This window comes from Xiphophorus couchianus, chromosome 13, assembly GCF_001444195.1.
Source record: "Xiphophorus couchianus chromosome 13, X_couchianus-1.0, whole genome shotgun sequence".
NCBI classification, from domain to species: Eukaryota; Metazoa; Chordata; class Actinopteri; order Cyprinodontiformes; family Poeciliidae; genus Xiphophorus; species Xiphophorus couchianus.
Window position 1 is genome coordinate 4,413,810 of NC_040240.1, and position 20,142 is coordinate 4,433,951.

The 20,142-nt window shown below is 38.6% G+C and overlaps 1 long non-coding RNA gene across 1 annotated transcript; it reads left to right on the forward strand.

Moving 5' to 3' along the window:
• Window positions 1-14,328: 14,328 nt before the first annotated feature.
• LOC114155402 (uncharacterized) lies at window positions 14,329-18,633 on the forward strand. Its single transcript, XR_003597734.1, has 3 exons — window positions 14,329-14,377; window positions 15,013-15,015; window positions 18,624-18,633. It is a non-coding gene; the product is annotated as an uncharacterized LOC114155402 (long non-coding RNA).
• Window positions 18,634-20,142: the final 1,509 nt, after the last annotated feature.

Here is a 20,142-nt window from a genome sequence, read left to right on the forward strand (position 1 = left end):
TTCTTCCACACACTAAAAGGGCCCCTGTGTGACTCTTAACACACCAATTATCCAGTCTGATAACGCCAAACAACAGAGTAGCCAAGGAATACTGGCTACTCTGTATTCCTTGGCTACTCACAAACAAACTGAGCTACGGTCAGTTTGTTTGTGAATACAAACTGAATTCAGTCAGTCCATTTGTTTCCTGGAAGTCTGCATATGGCAAAAATCTGCACTGAAAATACAGGTACAGTCTTATTTTTAGGAATATTCATTCAAAACCTCAGATGGACTCTTCAAGCTGCTTAGACCAACCAGTCTGTAGCGATGTCTTACAATGAAGCTCCCTAACTTTTGTAGAAACAGCTACCCAGTGATTATTTGTGAACCAAACCTGTCTGTAAGCTCTTCAGGCAGATCAGTTTTTAGCTAAGACGGCAAAACCTGGCCAAAAAAGAAAACTTTTCCAGCTCAGGATCATCCATACTAGGAGTTTTCTATTTTTCGACGTCACAGAGGCACCATCTTAAACCATTGACCAGGTCAGTGCTCCTGCACATTACCCACCACAATGCCGACATAATTCTTCAACACTGCCACCTGACCCATTTTCTCTTTTGAAGCACTGGCGGCACTTGTATCTAAACTTGAGCAAGAGATCTGTCCCTAGGCAGTTACTTCACCATAGCATTAGCGGATAAAAATCAGCTGTTTTTTCTACGCTTTGCTTTGTACAGAAAGTCTGGACCCTCGTCTATTGTAGTAGAACCACAACATTTTCTTCAGAAATAAATTGTCTCAGGCATTCCTCTTGCTCTGACTTTAATTGATCAATATTTGGAAACGTGGCCAACATGGCCTTAATGTGTATGTTCACTTCCTCTGCGGCCATTGCCAAACTACAACCATAGGCAAACCACCAGTCAAAAACGGTGCAGAAACTTGGCATCATCGTTCTTAACAACTTCTGTTTGTTGAATGGCCCGGATAAAATGCATCTTGAGAAATTGAGCTCAATGGGAGAAATTCCTTGTGGAGAACTTCAGGATGATGAGAATTGAGTGATATCGCAGAGGAAGACAATCTCCAGGCTAACACTGTATTAAAGCAAGACTATAAAGTTTTCCTGGGTCAGGCAACATTTCTTTTGGTTGATGCTGCTCACTGAACCTTTGCGTGTTTTTCCCACAAACCTCTTTGGTCACTCTGAAAGTTAACGCCTTTCCATGGCAACCAGCTCCTTTGCCAGTGGAATGCCACGGCCTTCCTGCTGTGTTCTGGTAGTTTTTGGAACTTTGATAACCTGAAACCTCAGTAGTTGTGTTTCCATTATAAATGTTCACAAAACCTTGTCAATATTAAACTAATGTAGAAAAAAATAATTTCGCAACAGCTGTGTTTCCATTAAATAAGAAATGCAATTGAAATCACACGTGGATAAGTTTCTTCAGAGAATAATCCTGCAACTACTTCCTGTTGTCGTCTTAGGCTGTTGATCATGCGATTTGTGTGATGCGGAAAAAGTGTTTCCATTGCAGTTTAGCGAAATGAACCAATTTCAATACGGGCAAAAAACCACCTCATCCTAGCGCAAAGCTATTTTTATCGAAAAACGAGTATTTTTTTTAAAAAATGACACATTTCCATTAAGCAAATTTATTTTGGAAATGTCAAATTACACAATTTCATGGTCAGTGGAAACACAGCTGGTGTTGCACTGAACATAAACTTAAAACGTGGTTGTGAAAAATATTGCCTTTTGAGAATTTAAAACCTCAAAACAAACAACTGAGGCATAATTGGCCGAATTAATTCCTCGCAGTCTCGTGTTTCCAGTTAATGACATAAATGGGGAACTATTTGAAATTTAAGCAAAAATGTGGTAAACCCCGACCACAGTTTGTTGTGGATGAGAGACATAACTGGATTTTATTGCTTCCACTCCTGGGTCGGGCACCGACCACATCACCGCAGCTCGGCCCCAGTTTGTTGCTCCCGGTGGCAAAATGTGGTCTCTGCTTTGGTCATGTTTGACTTGCAGCATCTTACTGTAAAACTCAGTCAGAGTGCGCCACATCCGGGTTGCTTTACAGCAGCTGAATCATCTGGTCTGTGTTGCTGCATGTTTTATTTGCCGACCTGACGAGCAATTAAATAAAATGCTAAATTTGCAGTGCAGCTGTTGGAAATGATATGTTCTGTTAAGCAGTACGCAGACATTTTGTTTATTATGGGGTTTGTAAACTTTTTCACATTTTCTGATTGATTGTGCTGTGATTTTTTTTATGTGATAGACTAACAAAAATTAAGGCATAGCTGTAAAGCTGAAGGTAAATTATACAGCGTTTTCAAAACATTTTTGCAAATTTAAACTTAAAATCATTGTGTATATTTTAAAGCAACCCCGTACTTTAATACCTCTGAATGAAAGGTGGTGGACAACAGAGGTTGGCACTGGAAGAAATTTGAAGTTGAAGATTAAAATAATTTTATAGTTTCGTTGCACTTCAGGAACCACTAAAACAGACATTTCTACAAAATCTAAAGTCCAGCTAAATGTCGTTGTGTGGCAGATCTGCTTAACAACAATGCTTTTGTAGGGGTTGTAAAGGCACGACGCATTCAACCTGTCATATCGTGTGTTAAAAGAGGGGGAAACGTGGCACAGTAATGACAGTAGCGGAGGCACTGGGCCGCTAGCCTACAGGGACATCATTAAATAAGATTAGAAACAGCACAGAGGTGATTTTATTTGGCCCATGCTTCAAAGTTGTCAGCTGGCTGACTTTTAGCCCTAGCGGTCTCCTGTAGCACAGTTCTCTGACAGATGGAACGTGGACATACACGTCTGCATCGCTGCGGTCGCACGGCTGCCATTCATTTGCAGTAATGGCGTGGCATCTGAATGCCCTTCAGAGTGCAAGAAGTCTGCTGAAGTGCAAAAGGTTGGACAGGCAGAAATATACATTTATAGGCGCATATTCAGTTAAAAGCCTAAAAGAGTTGCATAATCTAGCTCAATCAGTTGTAAAACTGTTGCTGCATTCAACAAAGGAACACCCAAGTACCTCTAAAAGCTAAAGAAATCTAGTGGAATTGCTGAGACTTGACACTTCGGAGACTTTTAGCTTCCTGCTGTGCAAAAACGCACATAAGGACCACTTTAGCCACTCTCGACACTGAAGATGTGACAGCAGTGGTATTAAACTTGGGTAAGATGTGCCTGTGTGTCCACATGGCGTACAGTATCTTCAACTGATTGGACCATATTCTCATTGTCCCACTGGAGTGTCTTTATCGTTCCTACCCTGCAGGAGGCGAGGCCGCCTGTAGGCCCATAATTGTAGAAAATCTGGAAATGCGATACTTGTGTCAGGACCTCTTTGCTCTCCTCGAAAGGTAACTTTGTGCAACGTGCGTCTGACTGCCTCGCTTTCATTGCCCCAGGGTGCCGCGCAGTAAAATCATTACCAACAAAAACCAAAGCAAGAAATGTTAACAAAGACACCAGTGTTTGAATATGGATGAAAATATCATTTTAAAATACAGCATATGAGGGAAAAAAAGACATATAGATCTGGCAAAATCTATATGAATGACAATCTTGAATGAATGGGATCACACATCCCAAGCATTAATAGTTTGAAAAGATTGATTCTGTGCTCATAAGTCAAGATAAAATTGATTGATTTGAATGATTTATTGATGTAGTTCTTAATAACAACCAACTGAGGTGACCAAAGCACTTTACTGTGAAAGTGACATCAGTAAATGGTAAATGGACTGAACTTATATAGTGCTTTTCCAGTCATTTTGACCACTCAAAGCGCTTTACACTAGAGTCACATTCACCCAGTCGCACTCACAAACACATTTATACACCGATACGCAGATCGGTAGGCAATTTGGGGTTAAGTGCCTTGCCCAGAAGCACATCGACATGTGGAAGCGAACCTACAACCTTCTGATCGCAAGACGACTACTCTACCTTAGAGCCACAGTTGATCAGTAAAAAGAAAGAACAATATTCATGTGGGCGATCTTTACAAATCATCTTGGCAACAGCAAATCCACTTTTATTCAGCCAAGCTTTACACAATTTTAATGTGAAGCATGCTTTAAAGGTCGTTTTACCCTTCCACCATGCAAGAGGAATTCTGAACAACGGACTTATTTTTAGAGAAACTCACTTCCATCACCTGTTTGAAATGTAACAAATGCTTTTAAAAGAGCCCTGCTTAATTATCTTATTACATAAAGTGTTATTATTGTACATTAATGAATCAATATGATATTTTACTTGTGTTATATTAACTGTTTTTATAATAAATCTTTTTTATGATGTAGACCCCAGGAATAGTAGCTATTGTTACGACAATGGCTAATGGGGATCTTAGTAAACAAACAAACACAACCATATCCCTTAATCATATTCAGCCACAAACCACAATGTAGCTTGCTGTGATTTTCTGTGATAGACCAATGAAAATATCAGAAGACTTCACAGCAGTCCACAGATGTTTCCATCTAATCTGAATGAGCCTGAGCTACTCTGGAAAAACACCATGTGCCTCTCTGAGTTGGTCTCTCGCATAAAATCCCAATGTGATATGTTGACGTTTGGGGTCGTAACATAAAAAACACGGCATAAAAGAATTTCCCAGGGCACGCTGGTTGTCCTTTAAGGTGCTTAGGTCAACGGACGCAACACAACAACTAAAAGGATTACTAGTAGGTATTTGCGATTATTTTACAGGAGTGACAAATAAACACGTCTGGAAGGCCCGTAATTAGATGGTCATCCAAGCCAATAAACTAAAGATATTTACAACACTATAATGTCCCAGTCTCCAGCAGTGGTTTTTAAAGGTACCTAAGGGCACCTTGTTCACTCCTGGTTTATTGCTTACACTGGGATTACTCTGCATGAGATGTAATTGCCAGGTTTCTTAAATGTCAAATACTGTATGCTGAACCCCATACAGCTTGCTCTTACTGGCAAATTAGTTCTTCACATGGCAACCCTATTGCTACATGTGAATCTAGGAGAGAGAAATACATTCTAATGTGGTTTTCAGAACCCTACTGGAAGAGCAATCTGAATGCCATTTAGATTGCACAAACTTAAGCTTTAACATACGTTGAAAAAGTGTGGAGATACTTGCAAAACTAAGCGTTCAATCCACGCCAGTTGAATACAAAGTTGATAGTCATTTATTTGCATAGAAAACAAAGTGGGAGATTTTAATGCGAAAGAAATGGCTTCAGAAATTAGTTGTGCGCTAGTAAGTTGCCGACTTCTTGCTGTTACAATAAAAAGCTTTAATGGGTAACATTACAAGGTGCTTTTCTCTCCTTTTGGTATAATGAGGTGTAAAGGCAGTGATAAACAAAACCTACTGGTATTCATCAGTCTACTCATTATAGGGGTTGTTGTGACAAGGATTCTTGGTTCTTTCACATGGTAGACAGAACATGAAGAAATGAAAACCTTTTCAGAGGTAAACAAGTCAAAATCATGCTGGGATTTCTCTGTTTCATTTAGGCTCAAAATGCTTTGTGGTTCCTTGTCATTTTAGTCCTGGGGTTTTGTTGACCTTTGTATAGGTTATTATGAAGTACAGCTGTCTACACTGATCAAATGTCACAGCGTCTATAATTTGTCTTGTTGCCGTTTATGTTTGCTGGAAGTTTTGGTCCATTTTTAAAAAATGATTGTGAATCCCTTTTTGTAAAAGGACACATTTTGATACCAGTAGTTGTATGGATGCACCTTAAGATAATGCACTGAGATTTTGGAAAATAAGGAACAATAAAATAAAGATCAGAGAGGGAGTTTGGGCTTTAAGGGGTTCAGATTTACCTGTTTTGGCCAGATTTGACCTTGACGATCCAATAGCCATTCAGAATCCAGCCGTAAGCAGAAAAGGTAGGGTCTAATTGTATTCCAGTTAGAATTTTTGTTTCTGACTGATTTTAGTGCACGTTCACTGTTTGAAAATGCCATATTATGCTTGTATTTTTATAAATTTTATAAATATAGCTGCCAGTGCCATTTTTAACAGCTCTTTACCTTCAGAGCTTCCTAATTGTTACTGGAGTAGGTTCAACAAGGTTTCAGAAATAATTCTCAGAATTGTTTGTCCACATTGACATTATTTTGTGATCTGACAACTTCCAACATAATATAAAGATGCTGAATTTGATTGAGACCTGGTGACCGAAGAGACCTTTGGAGTTTAGTGAGCTCATAACCATGTTTGACGACTTTGAGATGATTTGAGCTTTGTAACATGGTGCATTTTCCTGCTGTAAGAATCCATCAGAAGATTGGTACATTGTAGTCATGAAAGTATAGATACTCAGGTAGGGAAATGGTGTTTGAAGGATGCTCAGTTGGTGTTCACGGGCCAAGAAAATATAATAGAATATATGGCGTTATGCCACCACTATCACCCTAAACCCTAAAAACAGCAGGATTGATCCATGTTTTACACTTTCTATAACTATTATCTGAAATCGAGAGCTGCCAGACCAGGACAATTTTACAACAATTTGTCCAATGTTGGTGAGCCTGCACAAATTATATCCTCAGTTTCCTGTTCTCAGCTAACCAGAATGGCACCCTGTTTGGTCTTCTGCTTGTCCAACCATCTAACCTCAATGTTTGTTGTGTTTTCCAATATGGTATTCTGCATACTTTGGTTGTAACAAGCTGTTATTTAATATACTGTTGCCTTTCTATCATTCGTAACCAGACTGCTCATTCTCATCTGACTTCTTTATCCTTTGAGATACTGTATGTTTGAGCATGACAATCCCAGCAGGTTAGCAGTTTCCTAAAATCCTCACACTAGCCCATCTGGCAGCAACAAACATGCTATGTTGAAAGTAACTTAAATCCCATTTCACTGCCTATTTTGATGCTTGATTCTTAAATAAGCATCTGGCAACATTTGCTTTAACAATCAATTAAACAGATTTACCCGATTAAGGGACTGTTGAGTCACTATTTAAAGTCTAAATATTTATTTATTCCTAACTTTGAAGTCTACATCCATCTTGATGAAGTGACATACATAGAGTTATTGTTGCTATTTGCTTGTGATTGATTAGCTGTTTATGTATTAAACATTGTGGCATCTGTGTGTAGTTAATGTTTGAGTTGCACTATAATCTTTGCAGCCAATGGATCATTTGTGCACCAAGGATCCAGAGAAACCAGTTTAAACCTCTCTGTGTATGCAGACTACTCAGTCTTCTTCCACATAGATTATTGTGTACACAGAAACTAACCAGGTTTTGCTTCTTTTAGTGCCTGAAGTGTTCATTGTGCCGTTCGATAATGGAGAACTTTCACTTTCACTTCTTTCTCACCCCTAGGCCTCCAAACCTTCTCTTTCCTCCCGTCTTTCTCTTAGAGCAATTAAAAGAGTTAGCCTTGCGAGAAAAGGCCGTTGAGTGGCGGTTGGTTTGTGCGTCTCGCCACACAATAGCCGCTCTCTGTCACGCTGGCGGAGGCGTGATGCAGAGTCGGCCCAGACAAAAGAGGGAAGAGACAAAGTGAGAGAAAGCGCTGGAAGTTTGAATCAACACAGAGATTTGCCTGTGACACACTCATCATCATATCTGATGCAGACAGAATCATCCTCTAGCTCAAGATGAGGAACGAATTTGTGTGTTTGCATACGTCTGCCCGCACCCCACATCCTCCTAATAACTGATTCCGATCACCGCCCCACCATTGTCTTGTTGTTGCCTCTCGAGAAATAAAGCAGGAAAGATAAAAAAATGATGGCAGAGAGAGGAATCCTAATTAATTGTGATGAATATGCAGATTGGGTTGAATCCTCGGGACAGCCGGCTCTTTTCACCACGATCTGCTTCAATATTTAGACAGAGCTTAGGGACAAAGACAAGTCTGCGGCGAGAATACAATCAGCCTCAATTAAACTTCATTGCTAGTCTTTGGACTTTGTGGTGCTTGTGTGTATGCGTGTGAATGTGTATGCCTTTGGTCTTTTTGAGAATCGTCCATCTGTCTCCTCCCTTATGGGAAGAACTTGCATCCTAAAAAGTCACAGAGTGTGCCACCTCTTACCATTGTTGTACTTGCATTGGATTAGTTTGTGCTCCTCCATGTGACATTATTACATTGAGCTTGGCATCCTTCCTTTCTTTTCCTAGTTGCAAGCAATTCTGGCTATTCTAATGTTCATCAGGTTTGAGAGCAAGTTGAAGAGATGCAACAGAATTTTCTCTTGGGTTCAGTCAGGATTCAGGCATGAAAGGTGAAAGCAGAACTTCCTGGAGGGCTGAACCACATCAATGACATGACAAAAACCTTTCTATTGGCCAAACTGAGTGAAGTTGATGCAGAGGTAATAGACAATGTTGGCTCTGAATGCATTGGGTGACACATCTCACTTGGATTGGATCCTTGTAGTGATTGGGTCAAATATGAAAGTTTTGAAACTTTCATGAGCTTTGTCTCATGAATGTAATCAGAAAAGACAAACCGAACAATAGAAAAGGAGAGGTCACATGTCTTTATGGACTAAAGGGATTGTAGTGTAGCAGTAAAAACACCTGCTGATTCTGCAGCTGTTTTAGAAGAACTGTGCTCATTGGAGTGTACTATGGGGGTATACAAAGTAGTTAGTTGATGGACTTGGACTTTAAACGAACCCTGGATTCTGCTTGAGGATCTTGAGCAGAGAGTTTTGTTTGGTTACCTAGAGAGGGGTAACTAAGAACTCAGTGCATATAGATTGGGAAGTCAGACTTCCTGGCATTAAACTTCATAGAGTTAACCAATGTCTCCACATGTTGTCAATTTCCTGACAGGTCTGATTGGTGAACAGTTGGCTTCAGCTCAGTACTGGTATCAGGAGGCTGTTTGGTCAATAGATTACAAAGGACATGCACTTAAGTTGAAAGAAAACGTGACTGGCATACCAGGTAACACATATTATTTCTTATCCAGGGCTTCTTTTACCAGGCGGTATTCTTCTTCCAGCAAACATATAAAACATTTTGAAACTCTTATAATAAAATCTTTAGTTCAAATTAATCTCAGCTTTTCTCCCTCAGACCCACAGTCTCCACCAACTCCCACAAAATGAGGTCCTTTTGTGAGAAAGTTGATCATTGGGAAACCAAAGTTGATGAGATTAAATAAAATAAGATAAACTGTATTGTCCCCTAGGGGCAGTTTGTTTTGCACCCAGCAAAAGAACAATTGTAGATAAATGTAGGAATAAGCTCTGCTGCTCTCGCACCTTTTTGAGACAATTCACTCAAAAACATTTCAAAAACAAGACCTTGATTGTTGTAAGGAGGTAAATATTTTCAACACTCCAAAGGTCCTAAAACGAATAGCACAAAGGAAAACTTACCGTATGTTACTAAATAATCTAGCTAATAATGGCTATCTCTAATCCAGACCCTGGTCTGTTATAGTAGCTACCTTGTCAAATTCTTCTCTGGAACTTTGTACCTCTAAGATCATGACATTTAAAAGGTACATTTAACTACACTTACTTTTAGAAATCATTACCAGCAGCACATAATACTATATATAAGTATTCAAAGGCATAATTAAAAGAGCTAAATTAAAACGCCAAGATATTATTCGTCAAAGTGAAGCCTGTCCTTCAAAGCATTTTCCAGTTCATCATCAGTATATTGGTGGGTGACTTTTATAAAGGTTTAAGACTTTTGTTTTGAAGTAAAAAGGAAGTAGTTCTTGAGTTGCCATGTTGCATTGATGTGATAGATTAGGAAATACTTTGCTTACCAACAGCACTCATTTATTTTGGCATTGACACATATGAAATTTTTTGTGTGGCAGCATTGAGGGTAATCGTGTTATCAATTTAGTGTTAAGACATGAGTTTTCTGGTAACGAACTGCCACGAAGTAAAAATCATATTTTTACTTTTGTGTTGAATGTCTGTTTTAGAATATATTTACCACCAATGACAAAGAAAACATTTTCACTTCCTGCAAAATTCACCAACTGCACAATTCTTGTTAAGTAGTTTAAGATAAGTAGTATTTCAATAGAGCAGAAGAAAACTTACATTTTGTGAACAATAACAACATTTTTGTTAACTGGTTACTAAGAGACAAGCCTGTTTTTTTCGTAACAAAGTGCGACGAAGTAAACAGTGATAGATCGTAAATGAATTGATTGTAAAAGCTGTAAGATTGCCGTGACTACCTAGCCATCAGAGCAACCTCAAAAAAAGTAATTTTCACAATAAAAGTGTGACCTACAGTTCTGTCACGACAGCTACAGTTAACTTTTCTAGTGTTGCTACAAACCCCGAGGAAAAAATGACCCTGTGACAAGTGCTAAATGCATTTTACCAAATTGGATGTTCGTATTCTTTCACTTTTGATGCGAGAAACTTTTGAGGTGGAGGCATTCTACCCTGTTATTTTATTTTTACTTAGGTAAATGCAGCGATAACCCCTGGAGATCATAATGGCCCCAGAAAACAACTTTGTTTCCTGGAAAACGTTGCTGTGGTGGAAACGTGCCTTAAAGGGGCTACTTCACTCTATTATTAAGAGAATCTGTTCTACATTAGCTCAAAGTACTAAGCTTTCCTTTTTAAACAAGTCTCTTCCAGTTTTAAATAGACACAAAAAATTAGCCTTTCTTTTTACTCTTTGGCATCAGGACCATTCTAAATTGAGACAACCATGAAAACCACAATATGTAGACTAGTGAATCAAAGACTGGAAAATTCTACTATGATTTATTTATTTTTTTAATTTCTGAGTCCTTCTCTCCCAATGGAGAGGAGTGTTGTACAGTGTTCTATGAACTGAATTCATCATTACACAATCATGAAACATATCTATTGAATTATATATCTAGTAGTTTAATCATGTCCACTGTGAGTAAATGTTTACATTCAGATTTACGTCAAGTTCCAGTTTTTTTAAAGGAAAATGATTATTTAAAAAGTACTTTTTAAACTACATCATGTTATAATGTTATTCCCTCATCAAAAACAATACCTGGAGTGTTGCCTTAATTCTTTCTAGCATATTTGAGAAATCTTTTAATTTCTCAAATATAACACAGCAACCATTTAGCTGTGTTAATAGAGTTGTGATGTTATGATGATTTCTTGAAAGTGGAGTGTCAGAGGAGGAGGGTCTTAAAGTGCCCAATTTCAAGGCGTTAACTTACGAAGTAAAAATTTTTTTGCAGTCATATTTTAATATTTTTAGAGTAACTGAAGGTAACACAGTTACTTGATTGTGCTGTAAAATTACATTATGTGGCTAGAAAAAACTCCTAATACTGTTCTTTTAAGCATTACCCCGCAGCGGTTCTGAAAAAATCCAACCCACTCAGACCAACAGAACACACAAAGACGGAGCAGCTTAATCTGGAATTGAAAATAGAAACTAGAGGTACATTAAATACATTTTTTGTCTGTTTGTGTTGGATTTTGTTACGATTAATGCAAAATATTTTCCTTTTTATAAGATAATGTTTTCATTTTGTTTTAAAAACCATGAGAACATACTTAAAAGTAATTAAGGGAAATTTCAAATAATGAGCAAAAATTGTCGGCTGGAAACGGACCTGCAGCTGTGAACGTACAGTACATGTACAAAAAAATAAATAAAACATCTGAGTAACCACAGAACCCAAACTCAGGAACACAGAAACAACTCTTTAAAGCATTTATTGCTTTCATTTCTTTTGTGGTGTGATGTGTGTGTGTGTTGTTTTATTCCCCGTCCGATTTTTGTCTTATCTTATCCTCTCCTGTCCAGCCAGACGGAGTAGTTGTTTGAATCATCTTCTGTTTGCACACACGTGTGAACGCAATACACGGTGAGTCACTTCAGTATCTGCAGGCCGTACTGTGATCTCTGAACCAGAGACTGGCCAGCAAGCGGCCACTAAACAGTTGGTCATCTGGTGTGGGCTGAGCGATTGCAGCCCGTGTGTAAAACTGTTTCTTTTTCTTCTGCAAGCCTGACGTGCAGAGCTACAAGTGAGATTACTTGGACTAGCCACCTGTATGCACTGCAAGTTATTGATCCCTTTCCAGGGTCGATGAAGGGACTTTGCAGGACACTCGAGCACCTGACCGTATAGTTTTCTTCTCCTGCTCTGTTAGGCTTCCCTGCTGATAATTGCCTCAGTGTAGACCAAATTTCTTTCATCAATTGCTATTTTCTCTCTGTCTCCCTTTTGCCTCGCCAAAGCAGCTAAAGGCATTTTATAGTTTCTCTTTGGAAATTGAGATCTTTCTACAGTTCAGTCATTGACCCTGACTGTGAGGTCTATACTGTGTTCAAAGGTATATCTCCACATTGATCTCTTAAGATTCAATGATGCACAACTGAGACCAAGTGACATTTTGACCATATACAGAAAGAATCTAATCACAAACTTAGTTTAAGAAACATATAATTTAAAATGCTCCATACCAGGGTTAAGCCATCCAGATATTGCAGTTTTCTCCATACTTTTAATCTGAAGTGGTCCTAATGCAGAATAGAATTATTTGTGTTTTCATCAATGGAATGAAAGTTTCGTAAATCTTGAATTGAGTCTTAAGGTTTCTATACATTTCAGGTTTGATCAGGTGAAATATTTAAGATTTGATCCAGATGCGATTCATGCAGATGTTTCAAAAACTAAAACATCTATTTAGTTGAACTCTGCATTGCAAGGTTTAAGAAAAGTGTTGGGAAAAATCAGGAGTGCTTCTGTTTTGTGTGCAGCTTTTCATATTTGCAGTTGTTCTCTTGTGCTTGTATTATCTGTGATTGCAGCATTTTGTCTGTGGTTGTGGCACTTTTGGATTGCATTAGCTTTCCTGATTGTAGTTCTTTGCTTCTGTTTTCCATGATTGCACTTTTGTTTTGGCGTCGTTTTTCTGTTGCGTTTGTTTTTAGAGTTTGCATCATCTGTATGTTTGCCGGTCGTTTTGCATTTACACCACACTCCTTGATATTACAGCTAATAACTCTTTGGTATTATCAGTCAAAAGAAATACGCGAAAAAATGTTGAAGATTATTGTAAGCTTAAATCTACCAAGAGTATGATTTAATTTGGACTTGACTTCACGTCAAGTCCAACTTGCTTGACATTTGGATAGGAAGGAATGAAGGGGCACGCTAACCCATATGCAACATTAACAGGAAAAAGGTGTACCGTTGTTGATCTGCACCAGACTAATGGCTATGTTATCCAGTAAATGTGTTTACAGTCACTGCATTCACTCTTATTATCCAGCTTGTAAACTACATAGATCCATGATCATTCTCAGCCCAGCGTTATTAGGTTTGTAGCAATAAATGTTTAGCAGCCTACAGATTTATGCTAGCAGTGTGACACCTTCTCCGCCCACCCTATGCAGTGTGTTTCCATAAACACGAGTTGGTAAATGTAAACGATGAATTTAAATTAAAAAGACATCCATCAAAACATAGAGGCGCAGTAGCATATGAATTTCTCTGCTCAGCGCCTACACAATAGGTCATCTCATGTGCCATAATAATCAAAATGACTACAACTTATTAGTCCATGTTGTCCAAGCAAGCATCATACCCCATAAAGTATGACAAATTTACTGATTGGAAAAATGTTGGATTTTTTAAAAATTTCCAACTTGATCTAGCTGAAGTAGTCCAATTTCAATACCAAGCCAATTTCCAAGTTCATTCTGCTTGCAGTTACCGACTGGAGGCAATTAAATAGAAGATCTGTCTCGATGTGTAGAAGCACTGAAAATGACTGCGTCTAAATGTACAATTTGTTGATGAGGATTCTTATTAAATATGGAGCTTGAAAGGCTGTTGGAAACAAACACATATACTTCAACTGTTTATAGTGCGTGTTACTGTTTTTTATTTATTTATTTTATGAATTTCTATATGTCTTTTCCCTTATGCCTCCCAATCTGCTTTTTTACCATCATTTCAGTTTTTTAATTTTTAATTTTTCGGAATAAGTAACCACATTCCATAGGAGATCTAACAGTGTTCCATGACATCAGATTAATTCTTCATCCTTTGCTGGAGAGGTTGGATTGAGAAGTGTTTGGACTCGTTAATGTGACCTCTTCTGGTATTTTCTCTCCATCATTTTTGTATGATGGAGAGATAATATCTCCATCATACATACTATCATAGTATGTGAGTTAGTGGGAGACTAACTCACATACTCACAAGTACTGTATGAGAGTATGTGAGTTAGTCTCCCACATACTTCATCCGAAACTGGACGGTCGACATGTGGTCAAGTGGTCCCGGACCATCCGTATTTGCACACACCTATCATGCAACTATGCAAAATTGGTCAAAAACAACCAATCAGAGCCAGGAGGAGAGTCTTAGCGCTGTCGATCAGTCTTATGTATGCGTTGCTGAATGTACTAATGGCAGAGAAACAAGTTACCGTTACATAAAATTGTTTATCCACCATCATCATTGGCCATGCTAACAAACCTGAGTTCATGATAGGCTACGTCATGGTGAACTTGTAGCAGCGTAGCCAAGAGAAAGGGAGATGCTGTGAGCTGCCCATACACAAGAATGATCAACAGCGGTAAGACCCTCCTCCTGACTGTGAGGGGCTCGATCCCCCCCCAATCACCCATAGATTATTTCTCTCATAACGTCATGACAAAGTGAGAGTTTTAACAAATACGTAAAAAAGTTACATGCTGTACCTTTAAGATTAGTGTTAGGAATAGACTAGCAAGGCTTAGGATTTGGGAATATATGTGGATTATGTGTAAATGGAGTTACTAAATTGAGTAGAAGTCAATGAAATGTCTCAATATGGGCAAAATTACAAACTTGTGTATTTTTAAGGATTGAAGGTGAGCAGGAGGTTAAAACCTGAGTTATGTTAGCTGCATTATTTAGCACACTGGAGAACATGTGAGTGAATGTTAACCCCAGTTTACACGGGAGACAGCGGAGCGCAGCCTCCTGTTTGCGTACGTGTGTATGTGTTTTCATACCGAGTAGAGGTACAGATGGTGCAGCTGTGCTGTTTTTATGTGTCACCGTTTACCAAAGGCACATGGCCCAGGACTGACTTCTGCGAGACTGACCGACAATCACTTCACACTGCCTGACGCTGTTTCCAATTTCTCTGAATCTGACAGAACAACAAACAAGTAAAGCGGAGAAGGGGGGGAAAGCAGATACCGTTGGGTGGGGGCAGAGGTGATCTTTCCTAGTAAAGCCTCTTAGAGCTCTGTGGATTTACACTCTTGTCAAGTGATTTAGAGTGTGTGTGCTTTATTCACTTTGAAATGACCTCACAAGAATGCAGAGATGAAAAAAATCCCCTAATGTGGAAATATACTGTATATACATACATCTTTTTACGGGTTGAAAGTCTGATTTAGCATTACAGATTTGGTTTAGTACATATTTAGGCTTCCAGATTAAAAAAATAAATGTATCAGCTTCCATATTCATTCAAATTGCTGATGTTGTTGACCGTAACCCTGAACTTTGACCTGAAGAAACATTACTACTAGAGAAGCACTTAGAAATTGTTTGGATGGTTTTCAACTTGATCCACCCTGATCTGTGCGCAGTTGATCAAGCTCAAAAATCCCATCTTTTTTCCTGATCACATTTTGCTGACAACAACACTCTTCAGGCTGGATAGTCTTACTTAGTCAAATGAATAGTGAGGGATTAAAAATAAGGAGGTGTTAAAAAATTTGAAGAATCAGAGATCTAAGAAGCTATTTAAAAGACAACATGTCTGAAAAGAGTGAACATTTTTGTTGATAACAGGAATACACTGCTTTATCCTTTTCGGGTTTAATGTGTATGTTATGTATTTGGGAGTCTTTTGAAAGTGTAAGAGTTGAGATAAAGGTCTACATTCAGTCGTGCCATGCTTCTCAAACTGAGACGAGTATCATTCAACAATTTACAAGATAAACAAATTAGCTGTTAAGAAGTTCAAGCACAGTGGTTTTTCCTTCAAATAAATTATACTAGGAAGTAAAGTTCAGGTGAGAAATCCATAAATACTGACCCGTGAATAGGCAGGTGTCCACTGTACTCAGTGACCTTGCTCATTTCTTTTAGCATTCAAGTTTATAGTAATTTATATTTTTCAGCATTTTCAGAATTCGAACACCAAAGGATAATGTTTGCAAAACAGATTGTATACGTAAAGTACGAGTGTGTGGCAAATGTTTGAGATACAAACTGCCAAACGTGCTAAATAGCAGTAGAATGGCCGTCACTGGATTCTAAAACATACGGCAGCCATATTGGATTTTGAAGTTGAAGTTATTATTCCTTTTGGAATTCTGAGATCAGGGGAGCGCCTTGGTTATTTTTTCCAACTTGGAACTAATTTTATTCCAAACACAGATAAGAATATTATTTTTTTGTGATTATTCTTTGCAAAAAACAAAAAACCCCATGAGAAAGCCATACTTGTTTTGTCGGATTCTTTTTCTTTTCTTTTTTTTTTTAAAGAGTTTTACAATGAGGTGAAAAGCTTAGTATTTTATGAGGTCGTACTTGTTCCAAAATGTTTGCTAACGACTGATTGGGGGACCATAGATAAAATGCAGACTACAGTTAGCAATGCTAGCCATAATTTCAAACCTGACCTCTGTAATAAATAAGTCTTTGTTTAAGTTGGGGTCGATGTGAATGGTATGGTTCTGACTTTGCATACATTTTCTATATTTATGCCCCCCGCCTCCTCCCAATTGCTTTTTCTGCCAACATGACATGCAGCGGAGCTCCTTTTTCACCTTCATCATGCGGTTCTGGTTTTGGCTCTTCACCCGGATTCAAAGTGTTTTTCTTTCCATTTCCCGTCTAATCTCCCTCTGCTCGGCTACTCGATCAAGTACCCACCCACCCGCCCAGTAAACATGTTGGCATACAAGTAGTGTTTTTCGAAAGCAAAACAACGTGGGGGGAATATGACCAGAATATGGAAACACTTAATCTCCCTGGGTGGATTGGTATCAAATCCCCAGTCGCATGGCTGAGGTAGAGGCAGACAGACAGACAGAGGGAGAGAGAGAGACCAGGGAGAGACTCTGTTCATTTTGCCAAGGCCAGATGGTGAGGGCAGCTTTGGTGCTGCACGGCTTCTCTCTCTCTGCCTGTCAGGCCGTGACACACACACACACACACACAGACACATACACGTCCACACACGCACAAACGATTACCTCAGCCTGTTCGCGCTCTTCTGTGTGTGGTGGCCCAGACTTATTAGATTAATCTTTTATTTGTCTGCTTCTGTTATCACTGTTTTCCATCTCAATGTGTTACTGGGATTAAGAAACAGTCTCTGGTTTACGCTCTCATTTAGATGGTTTGTAATCTGCCAGACTCTGTGTAGTCGTCAGTCGCACAAACACATCCCGAGTCCAACTCTATAAAAAAAAAAACTAAGTCTGTGGCTAACAAAAAGCGATAGAGAAACATTTACTTACCTTTGTTTCAGAATGTAGCATTTGTGTTTATTCAGAACAGCAATGTCCATCCTGTACATGGCTTGTCTAAGGGTTCTGTCACACCAGCTTAGTACAGGCGATTGGAACGAGACAGGAATGCTGAAAGATTTCACAACCTCTTGTGACTTGATTCACGTTCCCACTGCTCCTTGAAAGTGGACCAAACTGCCTGGACACCGTCGGGTTGTTACAGTGGCAGACATTTTGGGGCGCTATCACAAAGACCTGTCCAGTATAAGTAACAGGTGAGTATGGCAACCTGTTTTCACTTTTAATGAATAAGGAAAACAAACCTATGTAGTGACTGTAAGAAACCCCTATTTTTGACAAAAACAAGAAAAAAAAAATTTAATGTCAAAGTGTAAACAAAGTTTTACAAAATAATGATGATGAAATAGAAATATTTAGCACATAAAAAGTGAATAAATTTTCACCTCCTTTAAAGTGACTAACCTAATCCAACAGAGGTCCAGCCAATTGTTGTCTTCAGTCTTAGAATAAGATAAGATAAGATTTATTTGTCATTGTCATCAACAGATTACAACGAGATTGAGATTTGCTCGACTCTAATAAGTGGAATAGGTGGAGTAACTTTGTCTCAAGTGATTGAAATATAAAGACACCTGTGTCTGAAGGTCCATTCACTGTTTCATCCGTATTCCAGCATGAAGACAAAAGAACACGCCAAACAAATCAGAGAAAAGACACTGAACATCTCCTGCAGTTCAAATAAATTCATCATCAATAAATGGAAGGAATATTTTACTTTACAGTGTATATTTTTATTTAATTCCCATTAGTTTGCAGATATCAGTTTTCAAATTGACATTCAAGGTTTTAATTTTATTGTCAGAAAAGCTGAATTATATCAGTCACGGTTGATTTGTGAAAGCAATAAAAGGGTAAAATATCCAAGACGGTGAGCTTGTTTATAGGCACTTTATGTAACTTTTCATTTGAATTGTATCTGAAATGAACGTTTTTCCTTATAGCTACATCGTTCTGAGTAAAACGAATGTATTTGTGGATAGGTGTGAAGTAAATGTGAAGCCATAAAAGGAGGACGTTTTAGATGGCAAAATCATTTTTTGCTGAGGAGAAGAGTGCCTTCTTGGTTTAAACATCTCGGTCAGCTGTTAAATGCTAAAATGCCTTGCCATAAGTGAGTCAGTGAGCTACTAATGTATTGGTCTCCATATATGATGGAAATACAGCAGTACGGACAAAATATGGTTTCTTTGGTACAGTTAGTAGTATGTTTGTTTTCCTAATATAAGGAAACTACATTAGAGTTGACTGGCAAATGACCCAAGACCCATGTTATTATTAGGCAGACTAGAGTTCAGATGGGAAACCGTGGACTATCCAAAGAAAGCATGTGTAAACACACAAGAGGACTTTTCTTTGGGTATGAAGAGAGTTGGAATGAGTTCGCGCAATACTAATGTATACATTTTTTTGTCAAAATTAAGTTTGTCCTGCAGAGTTCTTTTCTGCGGCTTCAGGATGCGACTTCATCTGGTAAGGTAGTTGTAAGTCAGTCCTCTTCCGTGTAGAAGTGTCTCTGCTTTGTCACTGCTGAAACAATCAGGTGAATTTTTTGGAACTTGGTTCATGATGAAGAGGGAGTTCTGGTATGTGAAGGTTTTTTCGGACTATGGGGAGAAACTGAGTACGTGGAGGAAATGGATAGGACACGCAATGTTTGCACAGAAAAGTTTCAGCCAAGATTTAAATTGGCAGCCCTGTAGTTGTGAGGCAACAGTGCTAACCACCGAGAACTGAAGCCGACATGCACAAAGCATATGGAATATGGCCATGAACCAAGAACTGCAAGGCTATTAATGGCTGCATTTTATTATTTTTGGGAGATTGTTCTGCCTTTGGTTTGACTTTTGGAAGGAAAGTGGAAACCAGTAGTGGTTAAGATCAGTGGTATGGCTCTGCAGATCCAGAATGTTCCTTATTTTGAAAAAGGACAGCTTTATGCTTCTGTCCAATGGAGATATGTCTGGAAAACATTATGAGTATACACGCACATGCTTGTGCCATATTATTAATTAACAGTGGTAACTTTCTTCGAAGCCAGAAGGATTTAGTTCATCTGTTCTTCCCTCGATGGTCATGAATTACTTTCTGCTTGGCGTTGTGTCAACACAGCTGAAGGCTTCAGATCAGAGAACTGCCAAAACATCTGCTTTTCCACTGCTTACAATGGCTGCTGATGATTTTATCTGGATATTTGATTACTACTCCCTGATATTTGCCCCCCTAATAGTCGGTCTGGAGTGGGAATTCGTCTTCGTTTTGCTTTACTATGCTTTTCGTCATATGTTAACCCCTTTCTGCAGAGATTGATTAAATTTTTTTATCTTGAAAGTTTCTGCATCCTGAACATTGATTTGTTGATTCATGACTGACTACAGCCAAAAAGGTTGTCTTTGGTCTTTAGTCCAAGTTTCTTCTGTCTCCATGGAGCCCATTCTTGTATATCCTATTCAGCTATTGACTTACAGAACATAGCTCCAAAAGAATATTTTATTCATTGTAGATAGTTACCAGACAAATATTTGATCCACTATCTCTACAGTACATCTTTAGTCAATAACAAACCTGGCAATTGTGTGTTACCAAGAGAATCATAACTTAAAG